Source organism: Salmo trutta, chromosome 4 (genome assembly GCF_901001165.1).
Source record: "Salmo trutta chromosome 4, fSalTru1.1, whole genome shotgun sequence".
NCBI lineage: Eukaryota > Metazoa > Chordata > Actinopteri > Salmoniformes > Salmonidae > Salmo > Salmo trutta.
In genome coordinates, this window is record NC_042960.1 from 35,498,709 (window position 1) to 35,516,521 (window position 17,813).

Here is a 17,813-nt window from a genome sequence, read left to right on the forward strand (position 1 = left end):
GTTTTTTTGTTTGGCTGTGGTGTACAGGTCTTGTTGAGGCTCAGTCGAACTGCCTAAACCATGAACTGTAGCCTCATTCAGGTGATAGAGCTATCATTTTCTCTGGGCTGTGGTAGTTGCAGTACAAGTCACAGCTAGTCCCAGGGGTTGGTTAAAGGGATACTTCCGGATTTTGGCATCGAGGTCCTTTATCTACTTCTCCAGAGTCAGATGAACTCGTGGATACGATTTTTATGTCTCTACTCGCAGTTTGAAGGAAGTTGCTAACTAGCGCTAGCGCAAATGCTAACTAGCGTTGGCGCAATGACTGGAAGTCTATAGGTACCTGCTAGCATGCTAGTAAATACCCATAGACTTCCAGTCATTGCCCTAACACTAGTAAGCATTGGCTCACAAAACTACCTGTAACTTCCTTCATACTGGACACAGAGACAAAAAGAAAAGGTATCCACGAGATCGTCTGACTCTAGGGAGATAGATAAAGGGCCTCATTGCGAAAATCACAAAGTACCCCTTTAAGGTTGAACTCAGACAACCACTCGTTAGTGTAGAGTACATTGTGTAGGCGTTCACCTGGGGTTTATTTTGGTACTCAACTCGTGTAATGGTTTAGGTTTGATATTAATGGTTGTCAGGGAGATGGTTTTTAAGTGGCGTGCATTGTTTATTTATGTTGGATGTTTCTGTTCATGAGAAATCTGATGAGACTAATCTCTGATAAGTGGAAAGAAAAAGCACAGATTCTCAGGTATTTGTCTGTATCTTTTCACTCTTCAATTTGTTTGTGATAGTGTGCATCTGCCCACAGCTTTGTCAGCAACCCAAGAGTGTGTGTGTGGGCAAACTTACGTGCACAATACAGAGAGAAAAGTGTGTGTGTGTGTGTGCGTTTGTGAGTCTGACAGCACCAGTGTCTATGTTGATGCATCACAGTGCGGCTGACATATCTCCAAGTTCATGTGTCACTGTGGGGCATAAAGTGTGTTATGATCGACAGCCAGGTTAGGTCAACAGCATTTCACACTTCCCCAACATCAAAAACGCACACACGCACACGCACACACACGCATACGCGCACACACGCATACGCGCACACACACACACCCAGTTGACTCAACACTTCAGTAGGACGGTAGTACTTGGGGTCCACATTCAAATCAAATCAAATCAAATCTTATTTGTCACATGCGCACGGTTAGCAGATGTTAATGCGAGTGTAGCGAAATGCTTGTGCTTCTAGTTCCGACCGTGCAGTAATATCTAACAAGTCATCTAACCTAACAATTTCACAGCAACTACTTTATACACACAAGTGTAAAGGAATGAATAACAATATGTAGATAAAAATATATGAATGTGCACCACCCCTGTTGACTGGCAACGACCAACCTCGTTCTCATCCTTCCCCTCCCACCTGGAGAGAGAGAGAGAGAGAGAGACAGATATGGTGGGAGGAATGGAGAGAAAGAAAGAGAGACATATTTGTGACCTGTTGCCACAAGAAAAGGGCAACCAGTAAAGCACAAGCAACATTGTAAATACAACCCATATTTATTTATTTTCCCTGTAGTCCTTCAGCTATCTGCACATTCTTACAACACTGTCAATTTCCATAATATAACATTTGAAATGTATGTGAGTGTAATGTTTACTGTTCTTTTCTGATTGCTTATTTCACTTTTGTTTATTAAACATACGTTTCCCATTCCAATACAGCCCGTTGAATTGAATTGACAGACATATAGGGAGAGAGAGAGAGAGAGAGAGAGGGAGAGAGAGAAAGGGAGGGAGAGATAACTATTTGTGTGTGCAATGTTTACTGTTAACGTCTGTTTGTTTTTGTCTTTGTTTTGTTTAATTCACTTTGTCGGTTTTTGTCATTGTTGTTTTGTTTTTTCACTTGTTTTGGCAATTTAAACGTTTCCCACGGCAATAAAACCCCTTTGAATTGAATTGAATTGCATTGAGAGAGAGAGAGAGAGAGAGAGAGAGAGAGAGAGAGAGAGAGAGAGAGAGAGAGAGAGAGATGTTATCAGTTAGTTGAGTGACAAGGGCAACTCCCATAAACTACATCTGTCCTGGTGTCCACCTCTTCTTTCCCCTCTATCTCTTTTTATCGCTCCCTCTTCCCTTCCGGTGGGTAGTTTGTTGCTGTAAGGTCTGTAGCAGACAAAACATGTCACACACCTCTCTGTCTGACTGATCTGCCTCTACCACAACATGATGTGAACATTCACAGGTGTGTACATCTGACTGGGTACTTCTCTGACTCACAGATGCGGGTATGTGTCGTGTGTGTTTTTTTGTTTGTGCTTGCGTGCGTGTGTCTGCGTGCATGCATGTGTGTGTAGACTTACACAATGGTTTTGCCCATTGGACTTTTCCACTAAATCCCTGACACTATGGACGTCCCCTGTCGCTATGGCCAGCCAAGTCCTCTGGCTCTCCTCCTGAAGCATCAGCCCCGAGTGGGGGGGTTAAAACACTGATAGACACAGACAGACAGTCAGACAGACAGACAAACAGACAGACAGACAGTCACTTCATTGGTCACACAGATTGGAGTAGAACCAACATGTTCCTGTTCCTGACAGACAGGAAGTGAACCTGTGACCTCAGAAAGGGGGGACCACACCACCCAAACCACTGTCCTGACGTCACCGCAAAGGCTCATGGGACACATACCGTGGGAAAGGAGGAGAGAGAGCTCCCAGAGGCTTTTTGTGCTGGCACACACACTGTCATAGTATTTTATCTTTCAAACGCACACAAGTTCACAGTATTCTCACTTTTCATAAACACATGCACATGCTTGAATAGTGTTTTTTTCTTATTGTCACAAACACACACATCCATATCGTGTTCACTTTCAAATGCACAGAATAGAGAGATCTACTTTCTGAGACTATGTTGCTCTACAGTGACAAAAACAGCAACATCAACCATCACTAGTCTTGACTTGTTTTAGTGTTCAAACTCTATATTCCAAGCCTGGCCCATACAGAGCAGAGAATAGCACAATTATTAGCATATATCCCCTTGAAAGCAGTGAAAGCTGATCATCCTGGGTCCGAGATGCACTATATTAAAAAATCAGAGTATATGTCACAAATGGCACTCTTTTCCCCATATAGTGCACTTCTTTTGACCAAAGCCTTATGGGCCCTTGTCAAAAGTAATGCTCTATAAAAGGAATAGGGTGCCATCTGGGATGCAGTCAGAGAGAGGAGAGTGTCTACAGATAATTCCATAATATTTATGGTGAACGTGAGCCAAAAGGTCAGAAAAGTTTACCCCTAACACCTCGTCTCTGATTACACCACCTCGCCAGGGAGGAACACACACGTACACACACGCTATGCATGCATAACCCACACGCATACACACCCACACCCACACCTCCTTAAGAGCAGCAAGATTCCTTTAATTCCTGATGCTTAGAGCTGAATTCCAGATGCGAGACTATGTGTGCGTGTTTGTGTGTGAGTGTATGTGTGTGTGTGTCAGAGGTCTTCACAGATCCACTTGTACCCGCATCCCTGAGACCCGATCCGGTACCTAAGTGGGTCCGGATCCAGAATTCTAAATGTCACGGGTTTGGGTCGGATCTGACATGATTCTCAAGGGTCTCGGGTATGTGTAATTTTAACTGATTTATCCGGAAGGGCCCGTATAGATCCAAATGTGAAAGCTGCAGTCGAGAGGGAGAGATACATTTGATAATTGATGCTACTGCTCTTGCTTTTCACGAGAGTGGAGCCTGGCATGTGTAACTTGTTGTTGGCCAATCATAAGTGATCAAAGCGGCAATAGGCTACAATTATAGAGCCTCCGTGTGTGGAAAAGCTAGGAGTTACCTAATCAACGGAGGATGGAATTAAAAGTACCGAATTAAAAGTTAAAGGAGATGGATAGAGCGAACATGTCGGCTGCTACTTAATATTCTGAATGGAGTTGTTGTTATTTGTAACTGTAGGATGAGAAAGTACATGCACTGCAGTCTTAATTAGCCTAGCTAGCTAATGTTATCTAGCTTAATAAGCTACTCCTGGTTTGATGCAGTGAAGGCAGGTACTACGTCATCATATTTGATGATAAGTAGCATCGCTATGGCAGCTATTGGTCCATTATAGCGCAAGTCGGCTTGGTTGGTTGCTGTCTCTCGTCTCTCCCTCCCTGCTCCCCTTGTCACTCACAGTACAACCCCTCCCGTGCCTGCTAGAGCGGTACCTCTCTCGCTCTTCTCGCGCTTTATCAGCTCTGGTTAATAAAGTAACTTAAAAAAAGGACATTTCTGCTGCTACCCTCACTCAGATCAGGTCTGGATCCGATCAGGTCTATACGGAACGGGTTTAGTTGTCGTCGAGTCTGTTCGGAATGGGTCTCCATATTTAAAAAAACTAAATTATTCGTATCGGCTCCGAGTGGGAAAGCCCCAGGTCCATTTCGGAACGGGTCCCACTTTTTGGACCTGTGAAGACCTCTAGTTAGTGAGTGAGTGTGTGTGTGTGTGTGTGTGTGATTCCTACTAAAGTGACATTAACTCTCAGTGCTTCTCTCTGTTTCTCCTCTCATCATAGCTCTCTAAAAAGCACATCAACACACTGGGCTATAATTGGAGGAGTGAGTATGTGTGTGTGTGAGAGAGAGAGAGACAGAGGGAGAGAGAGAGAGCGAGAGAGTGAAAGTGTGTGTGTGTGTGTAATAAGCCCATCAGCACGTGTAATGCGGTGCAGTTGGACACAGCAGCAGTTGGCCGTCTCGCTCCACACATTTGATCTCTTCTCCCTCTGCTCTCATATTCACCCTGTATAAATCACTCACAGAATGAGATAGCATACACACACACACGTACACACACATACCTGGAGAGTAGACCACCTCTGTCTCTTATTAGATGCTCAGTATTCTCTTCCTCTAACTGTCTCTCTTTCTCTCTCTCTTTGGGTGTGTCATAGAAGCCTGAGTGAAATGTGTGTGTGTGTGTGTGTGTGTGTGTGTGTGTGTGTGTGTGTGTGTGTGTGTGTGTGTGTGTGTGTGTGTGTGTGTGTGTGTGTGTGTGTGTGTGTGTGTGCATGCATGTGCTACTGGGAGAAAAGGGTCAATATCAGGGGATATCTTTATCTATTTATCATTTTAGACATGCTCCAGATACAGATGTCCTTAATTTCATACATGGAGCTAGGATACTCTCTGTAATGGAACAGTTTCTGCATGCATCCAATCTGGACCTCAGAAATCTCCCTGCTACTGTATGAGTCCAGGGAGATACCTGGGGTGAGATCGCTCCAAGACATGCCCCTGATGCGTGTGCAGACGCTTACACATTTGTAAAATATTTTAACACCGGAAAGGGTATGCGTCAACATGCTGACATTTCTAAGCCTTTATACTTAGGCATAAACAAATCCACGTACTTTCAGAAATATATTATATCTGTAGTCATTTCCTGATCATTTATTTTTTTTAATCATAATTTCAATAGATATCCTTACATATGTAATATTCATCCACATGTGACTCGTTTCAGGAAACTAGGCGTATGTCACGCGTCACTACTTCACTGGGTGTTCGTAAGGTCTGAGAAAACACAGATATGAGATGTATACAGTCAGTATTTGACAACATGAAGAGAGATAATAGGATGCCACATATCTCAGGATATTGGATGAGCCCAGATCCGGACACAGGAAATGTCAATGTGTGATATTTGGAGTAATCCCAAATGTATTATGTCTAAAAGACATATCATGATTCAGAATGTGTCAGGATATGGTGGAAATCCACAAAACTCAAAATATGCACTAGAAATGGTCTAAATTCTATATAATATCAAAAATGTGGCACGTAAAGCTATCCCCTGATATGGACCCTTTTTGCCCAGGTGTGTGTAGGGAGGTGGAAGGTAGTGTTAACATTGCCCCTACTCAATGGTGATGATGGAATGTTCATTACCCATAATTCCCCTGGGGTTTGGAAGTGGCTGTGTCTGGGGCCCATTAGGGGTTACCTGGCTCCTGGGCTGATGGCTCCCATGAGCCTGACCCCTGACCTCACCCCATGATCCTTATTGGCCTTCCCAGACTACCACACTAGAGACCAGCCAATCAGAGAAGATCTGTGTATGATTGACAGACTGGTTAACCAATCAGAGTTGGGTATCTCCGAGTATGTCCGTGTGTAATTCCTATGTTCTTCCAATAACTGAGAGTGTGCGTGTTACAGAAATGGGCTGCAGGCAGCTGAGTGAAAAGGAAAACTAACTTCTGGAGGACTAACTGTATCATTCTTTCACTCCCTCCTCTCTCTTCCTCTGTATCCGCTGCTAAAGCCACTTTCTATCACTCAAAATGTAAAGCTTCTGCCTCTAACTCTAGGAAACACTTATCTACCTCTCCTCCCTTCTTAATCCTCCTCCCTTCTTAATCCTCCACCTCTTCCTTTTCCCTCCTCCCTCTGTGGACGACTTTGTCAACCACTTGTCAACCACGGCCGACTGAGTCCACTGGTCCCACTCACACAGAACTACCCTATGCCTTGACAGCATCCCTAGCTGCGTTCTCAGAACATGGAGCATTCAATCTCTCCCTAACCCCGTCTACTATCCCCACTTGCTTCAATATGTCCACCATTGTTCCTGTACCCAAGAAAGCCAAGGTAACTGAACTAAACGACTGCTCGTAGCACTCACTTCTGTCATCATGAAGTGCATTGAGAGGCTAGTAAAGGATCATGTCACCTCCACCTTACCTGAAACCCTAGACCCACTTGAATTATCATTACACCCCAATAGATCCACAGATGATGCAATCGCAATAGAATTGCACAGTCCCCTATCCCATCTGAACAAGAGGAATACCTATGTAAGAATGCAACTGTGCAACTGGGTCCTGGACTTCCTGACGGGCCACCCCCAGGTAGTGAAGGCAGGCAACAACACCTCCACTACGCTGATCTCAACACAGGGGCCCCACAAGGGTGAGTGCTCAGCCCCCTCCTGTACTCCCTGTTTACCAATGACTGTGAGGTTACACACACCTCCAATTCAATCATCAAGTTTGAAGAGACAACACAACAGTGGTAGGCCTGACTACCATCAATGACAGCCTACAGGGAGGAGGTGAGGGCCCTCGTGGAGTGGTGCCAGGAAAACAACCTCTCCCTCAACATCAAACGAAGGAGTTGATAATGGACTTTAGGAGGCAGCAGAAGGAGCACACCTCCATCCACATTGACGGGGCCGCAGTGGAGAAGATGAAAAGCTTCAAGTTCCTCGTCGTACACATCATTGACAATCTGAAATGGTTCATCCACACATCAGTGTGGTGAAGAAGGCGTATCAGCGCCTCGTCAACCTCAGGAGGCTGAAGAAATCTGGCTTGGCCCCTAAGACCTTCACAAACTTTTACAGATACATCATTGAGAGTATCCTGCCAGGCTGCATCATCGCCTGGTACGGCAACTGCACCATCCGCAACTGGAGGGCTCTCCAGTGGGTGGTGTGGTCAGCCCATAGCATCACCACAGCACCCGGTGTCAAAGGAAGGCCGAGAAGTTCATCAAGGACCACAGCCAGCCCAGCAGCGCGCTGTTCACCCTCCTATCATCCAGAAGGCAAGGTCAGTACTAGCAGGCCTTCACCCAGTACCCTGCCCTGAACTTAGTCACTGGCACTAGCCGGCTACCACCCGGTTACTCATCCCTGGACCTTACAGGCTACTGCCCTATGTACATAGACATGGAAGACTGGTCACTTTAATAATGTTTAAATAATGTTTTACCCATTTCATATGTACAATGCATTCAGAAAATATTCAGACCCCTTGACTTTTTCAACATTTTGTTACGTTCTTATATGAAAATCATTCTTAAATGGAAAAAGTTTGGAACCACCAAGACTCTTCCTAGAGCTGACAACACGGCCAAACTGAGCAAGCAGGGGAGATTCAGAGTATCATTTCCGGTCACAACTTGCAGACTTGTTCACTTGCTGCCGTGCATTTTGTTGCTAACCTTACTTTGCTACCTGACAACTTTACGGTTTTTACTTTTTAATTACCGTTTATATTTTTTGTTTTTCCCTCACTCAACTTTTTTTTCATTCAACTTTTTCACTTTGGACGCTTTATCTAGACATGATTCGTCAGGACCTCCAACAGCCGAAGCTAAGTAGTAACATTAACATGATGCCTTCTAATTGCAGTCGCTGTACTCATAATATACAGGAGAACGATCGACTTACGGCGAGGATAGCTGTGCTGCAAGCCCAGCTTCAGACGCAATCGTTAGGCAAATTGCCCTCGCTAGAAGCCTGTGTTTCAGACATAAGGAAGTGGATGGCTGCAAATTTTCTACTTTTAAACTCGGACAAAACAGAGATGCTTGTCCTAGGTCCCAAGAAACAAAGAGATCTTCTGTTGAATCTGACAATTAATCTGGATGGTTGTACAGTCGTCTCAAATAAAACTGTGAAGGACCTCGGCGTTACTCTGGACCCTGATCTCTCTTTTGAAGAACATATCAAGACTGCCTCAAGGACAGCTTTTTTCCATCTACGTAACATTGCAAAAATCAGAAACTTTCTGTCCAAAAATGACGCAGAAAAATTAATCCATGCTTTTGTTACTTCTAGGCTCGACTACTGCAATGATCTACTTTCCGGCTACCCGGATAAAGCACTAAACAAACTTCAGTTAGTGCTAAATACGGCTGCTAGAATCCTGACTAGAACCAAAAAATTTGATCATATTACTCCAGTGCTAGCCTCCCTACACTGGCTTCCTGTTAAGGCAAGGGCTGATTTCAAGGTTTTACTGCTAACCTACAAAGCATTACATGGGCTTGCTCCTACCTATCTTTCCGATTTGGTCCTGCCGTACATACCTGCACGTACGCTACGGTCACAAGACGCAGGCCTCCTAATTGTCCCTAGAATTTATAAGCAAACGGCTGGAGATAGGGCTTTCTCCTATAGAGCTCCATTTTTATGGAATGGTCTGCCTACCCATGTGAGAGACGCAGACTCAGTCTCAACCTTTAAGTCTTTACTGAAGACTTATCTCTTCAGTAGGTCCTATGATTAAGTATAGTCTGGCCCAGGAGTGTGAAGGTGAACGGAAAGGCTGGAGCAACGAACCGCCCTTGCTGTCTCTGCCTTGTCGGTTCCCCTCTTCCCACTGGGATTCTCTGCCTCTAACCCTATTACAGGGGCTGAGTCACTGACTTACTGGTGTTCTTCCTTGCCGTCCATGGGAGGGGTGCGTCACTTGAGTAGGTTGAGCCACTGACGTGGTCTTCCTGTCTGGGTTGGCGCCCCCCCCTTGGGTTGTGCCGTGGCGGAGATCTTTGTGGGCTATACTCGGCCTTGTCTTCGGACGGTAAGTTGGTGGTTGTAGATATCCCTCTAGTGGTGTGGGGGCTGTGCTTTGGCAAAGTGGGTGGGGTTATATCCTGCCTGTTTGGCCCTGTCCGGGGGTATCATCGGATGGGGCCACAGTGTCTTCTGATCCCTCCTGTCTCAGCCTCCAGTATTTATGCTGCAGTAGTTTATGTGTCGGGGGGCTAGGGTCAGTCTGTTACATCTGGAGTATTCTCTTGTCTTATCCGGTGTCCTGTGTGAATGTAAATATGCTCTCTCTAATTCTCTCTTTCTCTCTTTCTCTCGGAGGACCTGAGCCCTAGGACCATGCCTCAGGACTACCTGGCATGATGACTCCTTGCTGTCCCCAGTCCACCTGGCCATGCTGCTGCTCCAGTTTCAACTGTTCTGCCTGCGGCTACGGAACCCTGACCTGTTCACCGGACGTGCTTGTTGCACCCTCGACAACTACTATGATTATTATTATTTGACCATGCTGGTCATTTACGAACATTTTAACATCTTGACCATGTTCTGTTATAATTATCCACCCGGCACAGCCAGAAGAGGACTGGCCACCCCTCATAGCCTGGTTCCTCTCTAGGTTTCTTCCTAGGTTTTTGGCCTTTCTCAGGAGTTTTTCCTAAGGAGTTTTTCCCAGCCACCGTGCTTCTTTCACATGCATTGCTTGCTGTTTGGGGTTTTAGGCTGGGTTTCTGTACAGCACTTTGAGATTTCAGCTGATGTACGAAGGGCTATATAAATAAATGTGATTTGATTTGATTTGCAAGGGTAATTTCAGTGTAGGAAAGGATGAAACAGCATCTGTGCCACCAGTAAGTACAGATCGTAGTATAAATCCCCTCGCACGGTCCCCGCTGCCGGACAACTTTCTCATGGCTTCTGGAGGGGAATGCTGTAGGAATGCTCAACCGGTGTTGCTCATTCAGCCGACAGAAACTTTCAACCGGTTCTTCCCATTAAGCAGCGAGTCGGAGTCAGAGACCGAGCCTTCTCTGGTCTCTACTCCTCCCGTTATGGGGTCTGAGACGCCGAAGCCTCCCACCATTAGCTCTGACAAATTGAAAACTCGAGTCATTGACGACTCCATTACCCGCAGTATTAGACTTAAAACAAATCATCCAGCGATCATACACTGTTTACCAGGGGGCAGGGCTACCGACGTTAAGGCTAATCTGAAGATGGTGCTGGCTAAAGCTAAAACTGATGAGTGTAGAGAGTATAGGGATATTGTTATCCACATCGGCACCAACGATGTTAGGATGAAACAGTCAGAGGTCACCAAGCGCAACATAGCTTCAGCGTGTAAATCAGCTAGAAAGATGTGTCGGCATCGAGTAATTGTCTCTGGCCCCATCCCAGTTAGGGGGAGTGATGAGTCTCACAATTCAGTCGCTGGTTGAAAACTGTTTTCTGCCCCTCCCAAAAGATAATTGACCCTCTTTCTGGGACTCACCCACAAACAGGACCAAGACTGGCCTGTTGAGGAGTGACGGACTCCATCCTAGCTGGAGGGGTGCTCTCATCTTATCTACGAACATAGACAGGGCTCTAGCTCCCCTAGCTCCACAATGAAATAGGGTGCAGGCCAGGCAGCAGGCTGTTAGCCAGCCTGCCAGCTTAGTGGAGTCTGCCACTAGCACAGTCAGTGTAGTCAGCTCAGCTATCCCCATTGAGACCGTGTCTGTGCCTCGACCTAGGTTGGGCAAAACTAAACATGGCGGTGTTCGCTTTAGCAATCTCACTAGAATAAAGACCTCCTCCATTCCTGCCATTATGGAAAGATATTGTGATACCTCACATCTTAAAATAGGGCTAAATGTTAGATCCCTCACTTCCAAGGCAGATATAGGCAATGAACTAATTAATCACTGATCATAATCTTGATGTGATTGGCCTGACTGAAACATGGCTTAAGCCTGATGAATTTACTGTGTTAAATGAGGCCTCACCTCCTGGTTACACTAGTGACCATATCCCCCGCGCATCCCGCAAAGGCGGAGGTGTTGCTAACATTTACGATAGCAAATTTCAATTTACAAAAAAAAACCTGATGTTTTCGTCTTTTGAGCTTCTAGTCATGAAATCTATGCAGCCTACTCAATCACTTTTTATAGCTACTGTTTACAGGCCTCCTGGGCCATATACAGCATTCCTCACTGAGTTTCCTAAATTCCTATCGGACCTTGTAGTCATAGCAGATAATATTCACATTTTTGGTGAATTTAATATTCACATGGAAAAGTCCACAGACCCACTCCAAAAGGCTTTCAGAGCCATCATCGACTCAGTGGGTTTTGTCCAACATGTCTCCGGACCTACTCACTGCCACAGTCATACTCTGGACCTAGTTTTGTCCCATGGAATAAATGTTGTGGATCTTAATGTTTTTCCTCATAATCCTGGATTATCGGACCACCATTTTATTACGTTTGCAATCACAACAAATAATCTGCTCAGACCCCAACCAAGGAGAATCAAAAGTCGTGATATTAATTCTCAGACAACCCAAAGACTCCTTGATGCCCTTCCAGACTCACTCTGCCTACCCTAGGACGTCAGAGGACAAAAATCAGTTAACCACCTAACTGAGGAACTCAATTTAACCTTGCGCAATACCCTAGATGCAGTTCCACCCCTAAAAACTAAAAACATTTGTCATAAGAAACTTGCTCCCTGGTATACAGAAAATACCCGAGCTCTGAAGCAAGCTTCCAGAAAACTAGAACGGAAATGGCGCTACACCAAACTGGAAGTCTTACGACTAGCTTGGAAAGACAGTACCGCGCAGTATCGAAGAGCCCTCACTGCTGCTCGATCATCCTGTTTTTCCAACTTAAACAACCTGTTTGGGATAGGGGGCAGTATTTTCACGGCCGGATGAAAAAACGTACCCGATTTAATCTGGTTACTACTCCTGTCCAGAAACTAGAATATGCATATAATTAGTATATAGTCCATCCTATTCAACTACTGATCTACATAAACTATTCTATCCACATATTCTTCAGATATACTATATATTCTATCCACATACTGTCCTTAATGTCTATTCATCCCATCACGTATATATATAATCTATCTTTCTATATTTATACTCTGGACTTCAACATTGCTCGTCCAAATATTTATATATTTCTTAATTTCTTTCTTTTACTTTTAGATTTGTGTGTATTGTTGTGTATTGTTAGATATTATTGCACTGAACACAAGCATTTTACTAAACCCACAGTAACATCTGCTAAACATGTGTATTTGACCAATAACATTTGATTTGATTTGATCTCTTTCTACCTGCCCGCTCAACCCCATCCCTTCCTCCCTTCTCCAGACCATCTCTGGAGACCTTCTCCCATTCCTTGCTTCCCTCATCAACTCATCCCTGACCACTGGCTGCATCCCCTCTGACTTCAAAATGGCCAGAGTCGCTCTCCCCTCAAGAAACCAACACTCAACCCCTCTGACGTCAAAACCTTTCTTTTTTTCTTTCCCAAACACTTGAGAGGGCTGTCTCTGACCAACTCTCTCTCTATCTCTCTCCGAACGATCTTCTTGACCCTAACCAGTCAGGCTTCAAGACAGGTCGCTCAACCGGAGACTGCTCTCCTCTGTGTCACAGAGGCTCTCTGCACTGCCAAAGCTGACTCTCTCTCCATTGTTCTCATCCTCCTAGATCGAATCATGCCACAGCCCACCTGGTATTCAATCTTCCGAAGTTCTCCAATGTCACCCCGCTCCTCAGCACACTCTACCGACTTCTAGTCAAAGCTATCATCCACTACAAAACCATGGTACTTGCCTACGGAGCAGCTAGACGTAATGCCCCTCCCTACCTCCAGGCTATGCTCAAAACCTACACCCCAACCAGAGTACTCCGTTCTGCCACCTCTGGTCTCTTAGCCCTCCCACCCCTACTGGAGGGCAGCTCCCGCTCAGCCCAGTCAAAGGTCTTCTCTGTCCTGGCACCCAAATGGTGGAAGCAGCTTCCCCCTAAAGCTAGGACAGTAGAGTCCTTAGCCATCTTCCGAAAACATTTGAAACCCTACCTCTTCAAAGAGTATCTTAAATAATCTGACAGCACCCACCCTCGCACCCAATTTTAACCCTTCCCCCCCATTAGCAATTACTTTATTGTGGAAAAAATAACTTCATATTTGTGGCTGTCCCATCTAGCTATCTTAAGATAGCCTGCTGCTAGCCCTGGCCTGCTATCTGTCTGAATCGCCATGCCTCCAGCTCGCCTAGCTACTCACTGGACCCTATGATCACTCGGCTACACATGCCTCTCCCTAATGTCAATGCCTTGTCTATTGCTGTTTTGATTAGTAATTATTGTCTTATTTTACTGTAGAGCCTCCAGCCCTGCTCAATATGCCTTAGCTAGCCCTTATGTTCCACCCCCCCAAGCCTCCTTCACTCATGCCGCCAAACATACCTTTGTAAAACTGACTATCCTGCCGATCCTTGACTTCAGTGATGTAATTTACAAAATAGCCCCCAACACTCTACTCAGCAAACTGGATGTAGTCTATCACAGTGCCATCCGTTTTATCACCAAAGCCCCATATACTACCCACCACTGCGACCTGTATGCTCTCATTGGCTGGCCCTCACTACATGTCCGTCGCCAAACCCACTGGCTCCAGGTCATCTATAAGTCTTTGCTAGGTAAAGCCCCACCTTATCTCAGCTCACTGCTCACCATAGCAACACCCACCCAAAGCATGCGCTCCAGCAGGTATATTGCACTGGTCATCCCCAAAGCCAACACTTAATTTGGCCACCTTTCCTTCCAGTTCTCTGCTGCCAATGACTGGAACGAATTGCAAAAATCTCTGAAGCTGGAGTCTTATATCTCCCTCTCTAACTTTAAGCATCAGCTGTCAGAGCAGCTTACCGATCACTGTTCCTGTACACAGCCCATCTGTAAATAGCACACCCGACTACCTCATCCCCATATTATTACTTACCCTCTTGCTCTTTTGCACCACAGTATCTCTACTTGCACATCATCATCTGCACATCTATCACTCCAGTGTTAATGCTAAATTGTAATTATTTTTGCCTCTAGGACCTATTTATTGCCTACCTCCCTGCTCTTCTACATTTACACATACTGTACATAGATTTTTCTATTTTTCTTTTCTTTTGTGTTATTGACTAAACGTTTGTTTATGTGTAACTCTGTGTTGTTGTTTTTGTCGCACTGCTTTGCTTTATCTTGGCCAGGTTGCAGTTCTAAATGAGAACTTGTTCTCAACTGGCCTACCTGGTTAAATAAAGGTGAAAAAAAATAAAATAAAAATATAGATATATAAATGCTCCGTTCATACTGATGCTCCAGTTTCAAATGTTCTGCCTGCGGCTATGGAACCCTGACCTAGTCACCAGACGTGCTACCTTGTCCCGGACCTGCTGTTTTCGACTCTCTCTCTCTACCGCACCTGCTGTCTCTAACTCTGAATGCTCATCTATGAAAAGCCAAATGACATTTACTCCTGAGGTGCTGACCTGTTGCACCCTCTACAACCATTGTGATTATTATTATTTGACCCTGCTGATCATTAAAGAACGTTTGAACATCTTGGCCATGTAACGTTATAATCTCAACCCGGCACAGCCAGAAGAGGACTGGCCACCCCTCAGAACCTGCTTCCTCTCTAGGTTTCTTCCTAGGTTCCTGCCTTTCTAGGGAGTTTTTCCTAGCCACTATGCTTCTGCATTGCTTGCTGTTTGGGGTTTTAGGCTGGATTTCTGTATAGCACTTTGTGACATCGCGGCTGATGTAAAAAGTGCTTTATAAATACATTTGATTGATTGATTGAATGCACTAACTGTAAGTTGTTCTGGATAAGAGTGTCTGCTAATTCAGGGTTTCCCAAACTCGGTCCTTTGGCCCCTCCTGGGTGCCCTAGCATCACACAGCTAATTCAAATAACCCATCATAAACCTTTGATTATTTGAATGATCTGTGTAGTACTTGTGACTAAAATGTAAATGTATATGTAAAAATGTGTGTGTGTCTGTGCGTGTGCGTGTGTGTGTGTGTGTGTGTGTGTGTGTGTGTGTGTGTGTGTGTGTGTGTGTGTGTGTGTGTGTGTGTGTGTGTGTGTGTGTGTGTGTGTAATGCACTGTATGAGTAATTAATTGAGTGTTGAATGACTTAGATCCTTTTTTGATTGGGAATATCATCAGCAAATTAATTCCTGACTAAGCGTGCCACATTTCTGTTTGATTCCAAGGAATCAGTCAAGGCAGCCAAGAAGGCCAATATGACCAGAAATCTCCATCCTCATGTGTGCTACAAGTAATTATCACAGGAAAGACTAAAGTATCAAACACAGTAACATCAATGCAGTAATATTATTTTGATAATTTGACTGGCTGCTTATTTTGAATCCAAATTAAACCGCTAAATTACAGTTAGAATCCCTTGTGTCATGATGATGATGATGATGTGTGTGTGTGTGTGATGATGTACTTTGGGAAAGAAACTCAGTTTCTCTCTGAGCCAGAGAAAATGTTTTATACAGGAGTTGAGTGATGTGATGTACACCGATTTTTCACCAGGAAATGCAAAAAATATGCTAACGTGAACCCCTGCCTCTCCCTCTCTCTTTCCCTAACTCTCTCTCACCCACTCTTTCTCTTCCATCCTTTACTAACCCCCGGATTTCTCTCTCTCCCCGTCACTCAACCCCCTCCCCCCCGTCCCCCCTCCATCCCTCCCTCCCCCCTCCCTCTGTTCCCCCTCCATCCCTCCCTCCCTCCCTCCACCCCTCCCTCTGTTCCCCCTCCATCACTCCCTCCCTCCACCCCTCTCTCTTGTAGGGTTGATGTGCATCATTAGCTGGCTGATAAACGGCTGTGAGGTTCACACAGAGTTCTCTTTCCTGTTCACATGACTTGACCAGCCCCTGACCTCCACATAAACCCCTCCACCTCTACCCCGCCACACCCACACTAGCTCTGGCCAAACCTACACCCTTCTACACAGCCATCTACACCCCTCCACAGCACTCTAACTCCTTGACCCTACACCCAATCCAGCCAGGGCCAAATCTACAACCATCCACACCTCACCTACATGGATACACACCACCCCCTCGCATCCACCCCAGATCTAGCCAAACTTACACCCCAGTATCTCCCTGACCCCAGAGTTTCAGCAGAGTTTACATTTGTAATGGCTCCCAATAAACACTTAACAGAGATGTAGTTAGAGTCATGCAGAGAATCCTATCAGTACCCAATCAGCCCCTGCGAACGCTGTTAACGTCCGGGGTTTAACACAAGCGCACGCACGGATGCATGGACACACACACGCAAACACACACACTGAGCTGAAATACAAAACACATTGTTACTAAACGAGTACCTCACAGTCACAACACAAGCACGCAGTTCAAATAAAACTACCTAACTAAGTATGGCACGATCTGATTCTGTGGTGGAGATGGAATGCTGGCATCTCTCCCATCTCATAACACGAGTATACAGTCCAGCCTTACTGCTGCCTAACTTTGCTCTGCCAGAAAGTCCTCTCACACACGATTACATCACCCATTAAGGGCCTAGGATTCAGAAGAGTGGGAAAATCGATCCTGTGCAAAGGAATGCCTGTATTAAAGCAAAAGGGCCCAAAGGGGTGCGGTATATGGTCAATTTACCATAGCTAAGTGCTGTTCTTATGCATGACGCAATGCGAAGTGCCTGGGTACAGCCCTTAGCCGTGGTATATTGACAATATACCACAAACCCCAGAGGTGCCTTATTGCTATTATAAACTGCTAACCAATGTAATTAGAATCGTAAAAAGTATTTTTTTGTCATACCCGTGGTAATACGGTCTAATATACCACCGCATTCAGTCAATCAGTGTTCAGGGCTCGGATCACTCGGTTTATAAAATCTATAATCTCGTTGTAACCGTATAGAGCCTGGATCATTATTTATACATCGACTTCAAGCCTCTCAGTTTTGTGATGAATAATCCATACTTGATACTGTCCCTGGGGCCTTACCTGTACAGTACTCGCCCAGGGCACCGGGTCCCGATAAAGTTATTTGAAAAGTCTTGAATCCTACTATGCTGTCCAGCCTGCCCAACCTACCCGTAACTAATGATAAGAGAATATGAATAATGATTTACACCTAACTTAACGTTTGAGATCACTCATACAAACACATACAACACATACACACACACACACACACACACACTCATACAAACACATACAACACACACGCACGCACGCACATGCATGTGTACACACACACACACACACAGCGCACACACACACACACACAAAGACACAAACACACACATACACACCCAACATCACACACTCTCGTTAACGTTGCCAGCTAAAAGCATGTTCTAGCTCAAGCCTCATGGATATCATACACTACTGTTATCAGCACGACCCTTCGG

General features: G+C 45.1%; 1 pseudogene; it reads right to left on the bottom strand.

Moving 5' to 3' along the window:
• Positions 1-414: 414 nt before the first annotated feature.
• LOC115193017 (GDP-mannose 4,6 dehydratase-like) overlaps positions 415-17,813 on the bottom strand; it is a 177,148-nt pseudogene continuing 159,749 nt past the window's right edge.